Source organism: Aegilops tauschii, chromosome 7 (genome assembly GCF_002575655.3).
Source record: "Aegilops tauschii subsp. strangulata cultivar AL8/78 chromosome 7, Aet v6.0, whole genome shotgun sequence".
Classification (NCBI taxonomy): Eukaryota; Viridiplantae; Streptophyta; class Magnoliopsida; order Poales; family Poaceae; genus Aegilops; species Aegilops tauschii.
In genome coordinates this window covers 43,257,929-43,268,427 of record NC_053041.3, presented here as the reverse complement: position 1 = coordinate 43,268,427, position 10,499 = coordinate 43,257,929, and the positions used below count along the sequence as shown (strand labels likewise).

At 50.4% G+C, this 10,499-nt stretch overlaps 1 pseudogene; it reads left to right on the top strand.

The window, feature by feature from the left end:
- Window positions 1-7,750: 7,750 nt before the first annotated feature.
- LOC109749067 (BTB/POZ and MATH domain-containing protein 1-like) lies at window positions 7,751-9,211 on the top strand (annotated as a pseudogene).
- The last annotated feature ends 1,288 nt before the right edge of the window (window positions 9,212-10,499 follow it).

The following is a 10,499-nucleotide window of genomic DNA, read 5'->3' as shown; positions in this document are numbered from 1 at the left end:
TGTCATATTTTCCTGATCCGTAGCTCAGGAAATCGGTTTTCCGTTAGGCGGTGGTGCCCCGGGCTAGTAAATGAGGAATGGATCCGAGGCGGAGTGGTCTCCTACCTCTTGCTACGCCTGTTGGATCTCCATTGACGACTGCGGCCTGCTGAGCAGTAACGGGTGGCGCTAGTTGGGATGGAGTTTTGATGAAGCCCATTAGAAGGTAAACCCCCGTCCCCAACCCGCAAATCCTTGGTGCGCAGTTCATGTTTCTTTGGATTCGTGTGGAAAGGGATCTGTGTCATGGTACTAAATATGGCCGGTGCAGGACGGCTGTGGTGGAGGAGGTGAACGACAACGAGCTTCCAACTGAGCCGCTGCACTACCCCGCCGTCGCGGTATCAATTGAAGAGCTACCCCCACGGTATTCTCAATACTCTAAAATATTGTGGTATGTCAAAACTGTGGTATCATGTACCTACAACCTAAAATACCGTGGTTTTGCAATACTTTAAGTTTTGCAAAACTTTGCTACCAAACACAGCCTAATCTGTTGGCCAAGTTTGTTTCGATTGCAGTCTAATCATGCGATTTTAGGTGTATTTTAAAAAACGTGGACTGACTTGAAGATAGGGTGATTTAGTTTTGCCAAAAAAGATTTCAGTTATATACTCCCTCCGTTTCAAAATAGATGACTCAACTTTATACTAATTTTAGTACAAAGTTAGTACAAAGTTGAGTCATATATTTTGGAACGGAGGGAGTACGTTGGAACAATGAAATTCAGGAGAAATTAGAAAATTTAAAAATATTTTGTGAGCTGCTTTTTTATCATAACCTGTTCTGCTTTCCTCCTATCCAATACTGAAGTTAGTAGCACCCATCACATGCCCTAGGGAAAAAATGGATAGCAGTATTGGTTGGTTTTCTGGATCCTGGGTCCTAATATGAGCGAGTAAACAGCGTAATTTAGTTGACACTTTTTGTTACAGATTTAAATCGTGACACCAAAGAGTGTAGGATTCCACACTGTGCTGTCTGATTTGGGTGAACTTGCAATTGCATAAACTGATATGCAGACAGGGTGATCAGTATTCTAAGAGATTCCGTTTATATATTTTTCAAGTAGCAAAAATCCTGGCTAAATTAACCTAGCTGAATAGAATTTGTGAAAGGCACTACTGTGACCCCTTCCCCCTCCCCCCGCGTCGCTCCCGCGGGGGGGGGGGGGGGGGGGGGGGGGGGGGGGGGGGGGGAGGGGGGACCCTAGCCGCCACCGCTCCTAGTCCCCTCCCCTCCTCCACTCCCCTTGCCGCCGCCGAGCACGCTGGCGGGCAAAGCCCAGCCAGCGGCGGCGGCGGCGGCGGCGGCGGCGGGGCCTCTTCTCCTCCTCGAGCGGTGGTGGGCGACGCAGGACGGCCTCGTCGTTCGGGGGCGCAGTGCTTCGTGGGGCGCGGCGACGCTGATGGTTGTTGCCCCGGCGTGGTGGGCTACGTGGTGTGCCCGGCGGGATGTGCCCCTGGTGGTGGCGGTGGCGTGAGCCTGGCGGCGGCGGCGGTCCAAATCGGCTGGATCTGGGGGCTCTCCCTCGACAGTCGGCGCGGGGGCTGGCCTCGACCCGGCGTGGTCGTGGCGCTGGGAGTGGACCGCGGCAACGCGTGGCGAGCTGCTACAGTGGCGGCTGCCGATGGTGCGGTGGTCCCTTGGTGGATGGGCGCTCTGGAGGCCCTCTTTGGCGGCTGGGTGCGGACGGGCCGGCGGCCCTCGCCAGTGGACGGGTGACTGATGTTGCCCCGCGTGGAGCTGCGGGAGGCCGTGGTGGGGCGTCAGGGGTGACGTGTGGGGAGGTTGCAGGGGGGATGGGTGGTCTCTCTACCCGTCACCGGCGCAGGGGCCGCTGGTCCGGACATGCTCCGCTCCTCTTCTCCTCATTTCCCCTACCTAGCGCTTCCGAGCTTCAGATCGCTGTTCGGGGCAGTCCAGTCATCGGCGGCTCTGCTATGCTAGGGTTTTGCCGGTCGGTTCCAAGTCCGTCCATTTGTTGGTGTCTGGAGAGTCGGGATGCAGGGCGGCGGCCTTGGTGGCGGGAGCGGCGTGCTCGTGGGCGGAGCTCGCGGCTCAGGTGTGGGCTAGTCTCCATGGTCGTGTGGGCGGCATGGCGGCTGGTGCTTGTCGATTGGTGGCTGTGATGCGGCGTCTGTCTCCAGGACTGGCCGCAACCTGTTCGGAGTCGGAGTGTGTTTACCTGGGTGAATACCCTGCCTGGCATTCCTAGGCCGGCGGAGGCGTTGTCCGTGGACGTCGTGATCTTCTTGAAGGCTCCGTCGTGGTTACTCCATGGCCTCCAAGGTGCCCCGGATGAAAATCGTGATCCTCTGGATCAGGTGGTGGTGGCACTTCGGTAGCGTATCCTTCTTGAAGGCATCGCCTTGGGGCTCATAGCTAGATCGACAGCGGGTAGCTTGGTCTCTTCTCGGTGGCTTGTTCCCGTTTGAGTGCTCCCTCGACTTCCTAGTGAGGCTTAGTGTCTATCTATTGTTTACTTGGATTTGTTGTGGGAGTGTTAGCTGCTTCTTAGCATCTTTGTACCTTGCCTTGGGTGCGTGTGGTGTTGTATCACTCGTTGTAAGTTGGTTGTGGCTTTATATATAAAGCGGGGCGAAAGCCTTTTTCGATTAATTTGCGAAAACCTTGTGTGGTTCCTTCCTAGGTAGTGATGGAACTACTAGCACACAGTAGATGGTCATAAAAAGCAATACAAAAAAGTTGGTTGGTTTATTCTGCATACTGGATTCCAATATAGCACAATTCAGTTGGAAACTTTTGATTACAGACTTCAGGTGTACACATTCATGGCGGGTGTGTCTCGTAAGGAAAATAGAGACCATATGAGGTGCCAATGTCAAATGAATGTAAAGAGAAAAGCATCTTCTGGGTTGTTTTGGGAAAGGATTTCTGTTATATTATTTTCGAATAATGAAATCGTGATGAAATTAGAAAAGGTAAGTAGCTTCTGTGGAAAGCCTGATTTGCTTTTCCTCCTAACCAGTAATGAATACACTAGCACCAATCACATGATGAACAATGAAAAAAATAGCAATGTGGGTTGGTTTTATTGATACTGGTTACCGATATGAGTGATTAAATAGCACAATTTAGGTGGCAAACTTGTAATTACAAACTTAAATACTAAAACCCAAGAAATTTAGTATGGCCTGTAACGTAATCTCTTGCGTATAGATGTTTGGATTCCATAATGTTTGCCTGATTTGAGTGAGATGGAATCAGAGGACAAAAGAAAGTGTCAAACCAATGAATGTGTACATGAGAAAAACATCATCCGTGTTGTTGTTGTTTTTTCCCGAAAAGATGTTTGTGACAGTTTGAATTTTTATGAGACGCAGGGTGAGAATTGGAGCTGCTGCTCCAGGATGGACGCCCTGCCCTGGGCAGCCCAGCGCCCTTGAGAAAGCAATTCGTGGATTCGTTGACAAACCGTGTGAAAATGTAATCGTGCCTGCCCTGGGTACAAGCTTTGATACACTCGACGAGGCGTACAATTTTTACAATCTCTACTCTTGGGAGAAGGGTTCATGTCTCATAAAGAACTGCATGATAGAGATGCAGCCTTTTGCTGAAGTTAGGGATGGGCTAGGATTGGAGGACATGATAGCTGAAAATGGAGATGTCATCAATCAGCTGCTGGTGCAAATGGCAATTGCTAATGCTAGCGGAGATGCAACTATTGGGGCTTTGAACGATGATGCTAATTCAGCAAATGAGAATGGGAATAGGCTTGTTGGATTGTTGGCACCAAAGAAGCGGAAAGAGATGGGGCGCCCAACAACTAGCCGGGAGAAAGCACCATACGAGGGCCTTAGCAAACGGACAAGGTTTTGCGCTATATTTTTTTTCGAAAAGGGGGACTCTCCAGCCTCTGCATCAAAACGATGCATACGGCCATCTTATTAAACAAATAAATAGGTTCCAATAAGGTCTTAATAACTCCAAAAGATAATAAAAAAAGAGCTCACACAGAGCCAAAAAGGCTAGAAGACAAACTAGCCAAATAAAGGACGCCACAACCGGCTGGCAAAAGAGAGAGATAGGTAAACTAATTGCCTATCCTATTACATGACCGCCATCCAAACCGGTTGAAAATATCCCGAGCTACCATCTCTCAGCGGATAGATCCAGTAACCAAACGCTCCCTCGCCTCCGTCGGAGTGAGTAGCGACCAAGAACGGATCAACGCCGTGGCTCGGAAAATAACCTGCAAAAAATGAATGCGTATTGTCCTGTTAAAAACCAAATCATTTATGCAATTCCAGAGAGCCCACAACAAGGCGCAAACTCCTATGCGAATATGTCTCGCTAACTCGGGCTCTATCCTGTTAAGCCACGTTCCAAATAACGTGTTGACGGAACTCGGTGGAGTAATATTAAAAGCAATATGGACCGTCCGCCGTAAAACTTTGGCTAGCGGACAATCAAGAAAAAGGTGTTTGATCGTCTCATCCCGATCACAGAAACTACATCTAGTAGATCCTGTCCAATTACGCTTTGTCAAGTTGTCCTTGGTTAAAATAACTTGTTTATGAACAAACCACATAAACACTTTAAGTTTCAAAGGAACTTTGACAGCCCAAACATGTTTGGAACTAGGAATCGAGCTTGAATTGATAACATCAACATACATTGATTTAACTGTAAATACTCCAGACCTAGTAAGCTTCCAGCGTAATTCATCGGGTTGTTGAGAAAGCTAAACCTCCATCAGTCTACTTACTAGACGGAGCCATTCTTCCCAACGATTGCCCACTAGTGCCCTTCTGAACTGAATATTAAGGGGCACAAGAGGACAACCTGCCCGGACCGGGGTGACATTCCAAAGCCTGTCCGCAAACCAGCTAGGTAAAGATCGTGGCACCGAAGGTCACAGGATAAACAAGTGCCACAGAGTGGGTGATCTCCGGATGAACGCCATGTGATCAGTGGCTCCCGAAAGTCTGTTTTTATAAAGACTATGCTAAATGTGTGTGTGTGTGGTGGGTGGGTGGGTGGGGGGGGGGGGGGGGGGGAGGTTATTCCATATGTAGAACTCATCCTGTTTCATGTTCCCCGAGTGTACGGCTAGTTGTTAGTCGTAGCAATTGCCGAAATGCCTTGTTTGGGAATAAGAGGGAAACTTATCTGCATGAATGTTTTTGACTGAATTTAAGATGGTATGCGCAATGTACGTGCGCTGATAGGATGCTGTCTTTTTTCATGAATTTTCTGACATTATGGGCTATGGCCATGCTTTCTGAATTTTGTCACAGTAAGCTATTCAAGACTGAAATTCCCAGGGATATGATATTGCATCAGGAATTTTTGTAAGCATCAGCATATGCGTACAGACTGCTATACATATTTAATAGATATTATGAGAATTAGAGTGGCCATTGCAAAACATGGCTTTATGTTGACTGAATTTGAAGTTTGGGGTAACCTGGCTATGTTTTGCCTATTTTGCGCTGGGTCATGCAGTTGAATGCTTGACACCTAGCTATGTGCAGTGTGGACAAGTTTACGCGGCTGTGAGACCGCGCGCCCAGTGCTCTGCCGATCCCATTTGAAATTCAAACTGTGAGGGCGGGGAAAGCAGGGCAGCATATACATAAGCAGCAGGGTAGTCACTCCTCCCCCTACGCATGCAGTAGTTGAGCAATTGCCCGTTCTGAGTGAAAACAAATCTGAAGGCTACAGGGCAGTTCTCGCCATGGCTCCTACGTTTCTATTTCTCTCAGAGTCTTGGCATTACAAAATGAGATCCAACTCACACAAGCTGCTGGATGAAGTCTCGTCAGATGCGGATGAATGAATCGTGGTGGAGAAGATTTGTGTCCAGCTGCGGTGGTGGGGGCGCAATAAATGACACAACACCCGACGTTGGTCCAGAATCCACGCAGTGATGGTCCAGAATCGTGGTAGCAAGCCCGTTATGCCAGACGTGGGCCACTCGAACTGTTCATTAAAACATAGGAGTATACGATAGCAATACCTTGGCCTATACACGTGGGATTGTCAATCCCGAGGTTCTCGTGCGGGTAGGATACCGATAGCATCTGTGCTCGAGCATAGAATAGCACTTTCGATATTACTACACAGTTTGTTGCTCACTATATCAGACATATGTTTATTATGACATCTTCAACACGGATCGCCAAATCGCCCGCAAATAGTCGGGCAAAATGGTCCGGACACTTGCAAGACTTAAGGGCGGGTCATCCACTAGTGTAGATTGTATCATCGCACATGGTTTAAATATCCCGTTACACCGAAATTTCAAACCGCCACCTTGCGATGTTGTGCGATAGGGGGGTCCATCACACATGCTTTTAAGAGCATCTCCAATAAAAAATATAGATATAAAAATACCTAAATTTTGCATCTACAGAGCCCAAAACACTTCTCCAACAGATCATGTAGATGCAAAAAGATTACAGCCTCCCAGAGATGTAAACTACAACACTTCGTGGTGCAAATATACATCTCCACCTACAGGAAATGTATATTGCCAGCTACGCACCAACCGCCAACTGTTGTTTCCTTTCACTTCCCTTCCTTCTTCCTCCCACCTCCCACCGCACTGCCGCCCGCCTGCCTACAGCGCACGCCGCAGTGGCCCAGTGCCAGATTCGGGCATCCGGCCTCGCCATCGCCCCCGCTACCGGTTCCGACGCTTCTCCAACAAATCACCAGAAGTCCTTTTACCTCTCATTTGAATATTCTATAAACTCCAAGGGTTTCAGATTCGGCTCAAATTCAAACAACATCAAAGTAAAAAATTATTATTATTTAATTACTTAACATTTCAAAATTTAGAATTTTAGGATGTAACAACCATATGTTCCCGTAGGGTTCACACCGTGTTACTCCCTTTGGGTCGGGTTTACAAAGTTCATTTGTTTTGTCTTATGCAAAGTTGTTTCAGTGTGACTAAGCTTATCGGGGAAAATATCAATACAGTATAAAAGATACACTTCACGTTAAATTTTCTGATATTAGTTTGATAATGCAGATGTTGATATTTTCTCGATAAACCAAGTCAAAGTTTAAAATGTTATATTAAAACAAACCAAATGAGATTTGTAAATCCGTACTAAATGTGTCTGAGTTATGCGCTTATAAACTTGTCGTGGTTCTCGCCAGAGCAGCGAGGTTAGAGTTTTTTGTCATGCGCATGCAACGATAACATTTGGTATCAGGTTATTCAGAATGATTTAAGGATTTAACAATGACGATTAGGGCTTGGAGGCGCTGGTCCTTAGGGGCACCTGCATAAAGACTTCCCGACTATTGTCGGGAAGGTCGGTTAGGCTCCGGTATGGGAGCGGCCATAACGGTGAGTTAACAGCTTGTTCTCATGGTGGCAATGGTCGTTCAGTGGTCCATAGACCCTAATATAATTTTCATTACGTTCGAGATATTTTGTACTTCTGGTGAATTTTTATAATAGATGTGACCTTTTTTCAAGAAAATGAAAACAAAATTTGTCGTGGTTCTGTGCTGAATGTGGAATAAACTTGTGGTTCTTTCTTGTGGGTGATTATCTCACACGGAAAAAATACATGACGGCGTACGGCAGAAAAGACTCCTAAACCGAAGCCCAACACGTTCCGTCTCCGGCTACAACTCAGAAAGGAGCCTCGTCTTCCTCGTCCTCCCTCATATATGCAACCGATCGATCCCGCAGGAGCAAGCAACTCGAAGGACAGACACGGCCATGGCGACGCCGCAGCCGCACAAGACGGCGTCGACGCACAGGTCGGCCGTCGCCCGTGGCGCGCACCAGCTCGACATATTGGGCTACAGCACGCGGAGCAAGCTCGGCGTCCGCAACACCGTCAGGTCCCGCACCTTCGACGCCGGCGGCTTCTCCTGGGCCCTCGTCTGCCGCTTCACCGCGAACCCCGCGCGAGCGCGAGGCGTGACCCTGGCGTCCATCGCCCTGGAGCTGTTCCGGAATGAAAGCGACGAGGCAGTTGTCGCCGCCGCCAGCGTCCGGATCGACGACCCCGCCGGCTCCGGCCGCTGGCTGGCCGCCGAGTGGCGGAGCGCGGAGGCACACACCTTCCCCGCCTGGTCCAGGAGCGCCTTCGCCTGGGAGCTCACCGTCCCCGATTCGTTCGTGCGGCACGAGGAGCGCTACGTCATGGACGACTGCCTCACCGTGCACTGCGTCGTCGACGTCCTCAAGGAGGAGGAGTCCGCCGAGGGGGCCACGAGGAAGTACACGGTCGCCGTGCCGCCGCCGCCGAGCCTCTCCCAGGACATCCACAGGCTCTGGGAGGAGATGTGGCGGCCGGACGTGACATTCACCTTCACCATTGACGACGCCAGAATCCAGGCACACAAGCTCGTGCTCGCCGCACGGTCGCCGGTCTTCGCCGCCAGTTCTTCCGTGGCGACGACATGAAGGAGAAGGCCATGCGGAGCCTGCGAATCGACGACATGAGCGCGTCGACGTTCCAGGCCATGCTCCACTTCATCTACACCGACGAGCTTCCTGAACCCAAGGAAGCTGGGGCATGCCATGCGAATGTGACCACGGCACGCGACCTGCTGGTGGCCGCCGATCTGTACGACCTCGAAAGGCTGAGGCTCATGTGCGAGAAGATATTGTCCGAGAGCCATGCTCATGCTCGTGTACGGCAGGCACAGCTGCTGGCAGCTTGAGGCAGCCTGCATTGAGTTCATGTCATCTGACCCCGACGTGTACGACGCCGTGGAGGCCACCGAGGAGTACAAGAAACTCGACAAAGCATGCCCATCTTTTATAACCGACGTATCGAAGAAAGTAGACAGAGGCGCGGTGTCTCTCCTTAGGTCTCTCCCATCTACTTCATCCATGGGTGGCGGCACCGGCACCGTGACCGGCAGCAGTAGAGAGACGACGACGAGGATCACGTCGAGGTATAACCCGTCGGCGGTAATGATCGGCACACATGAGTTCACCATCGAAAACTTGAGCTCGGTTAGGAAGACGCATGGTGTTAGACACTACATCCGATCTGGTAGTTTCCACGTAGGGGGCTACGATTGGGCCATAGACGTGTACCCGTCGGGAGTTTCGAAGGACGCTGCCGAGCACATTTCCGTCTTTGTCATGCCCTCCATCGATGGCAATGGTACCAAGGTGAAAGCCTCGGTGACTTTGAAGGTCGTACTTGACCCCAGAAAATAAGGAGATCGTTTACTCCTCCCGCACTCAACGCTGGACGCCGGCCCTTGCGTGCGTCACCGGCTCACCCAACCAGCCGTCCCATGGTCTCACAACTTCGAGCATTGCGTGTCGCAGGAGTCGTCGCTCGTTGTAGCACCTAGTCGCCGCAGTAGTAGCACGCCACACGGCCGTTCCAGCAGCACCATGCACCACCGCGCAGCTCCTTAGGCGTCACCACTTGCACCATGGTCAACCCTGCCATCTCTGGTTGAAGCTTTTTCTATCGCCGATTGTAGCTTTTTTGGATGCCCGTTGTAGCTTTCTTTGGCCTCAGTTGCAGCTTTCCTCACCGCGGTCGCAGCTTTCCCTAACACTGGTCGCGGCCGTCGCGTCACCAGTTGCAGTCCATCGTGGGACGGTTGCATCTTGTTGTAGCAAGGTTGCAGCATTCCCCATGGTGTCGTAGTGGTCGGGCGCCCTCGTCGCCTATGGTCGCCGTTCGCAGATCCGCCCTTGCTAGTCCAGCAGGAAGTAGTCGCCCCGTAGAAAAATGCCGCCGTCTTGTAGCAAGCCGACACCTATGTCGTTGCAGGACCTAGCAGCCGCCATCGTAGCACATCCGTCACTGCATCGGCGTGCCGCTGGCCGCAGCTCTCAACGTTGCCGCTCACACCACTGGCGCGTTCAGTTGAAGTTCTTTCTCACACCGGATGAAGCTATTTCCATGTCTTTGGGTTGAACCTTTTTCCCCTATTGTTGAAGCTTTTTAAGTAACGGTTGCAGCCTTTTCAGTTTGGCAGTGGCTGGTTGAAGCTTCCGTTGTCGATGAATGAAGCTTTTTGGATCTAGGCTTGAAGCTTTTTTTGTCAATGGTTGTAACACCTGTATCGGTGGTTTCAACATCTCCGCCGCCCCTATGTTTTTATTCATCGGTTGCAGCTTTTGGATTCATCGGTTGCAGCGTCTGTACATTCGAATGCAACAATTTTATCTCAATGCAGGCGGGAGGTAGAAAAAAGGTAAACGATAAGGCAAACGATAATTAAGGGACAAAAAGAACCGTCACGCAGGGCCCGCCACGTACATAAATCTCAACGGAAGCAGTTTTGTGTGGGCCTTTGTAGCCAGCGTGGCGCCCGGCCCATCACCTGTGTGACGCGCGTGCATGTGCATGTGCGCACTGTGCGCACGAAAGCGACACGGCCGGCCGAAAGTTGCGCCGGCGCGCCGCACACAAACATTTATCTAATTTTTTATCTAGGTCGTTTCGTTATTATAGTCAGGACTCAGGAGGCCTGCTATAATATTT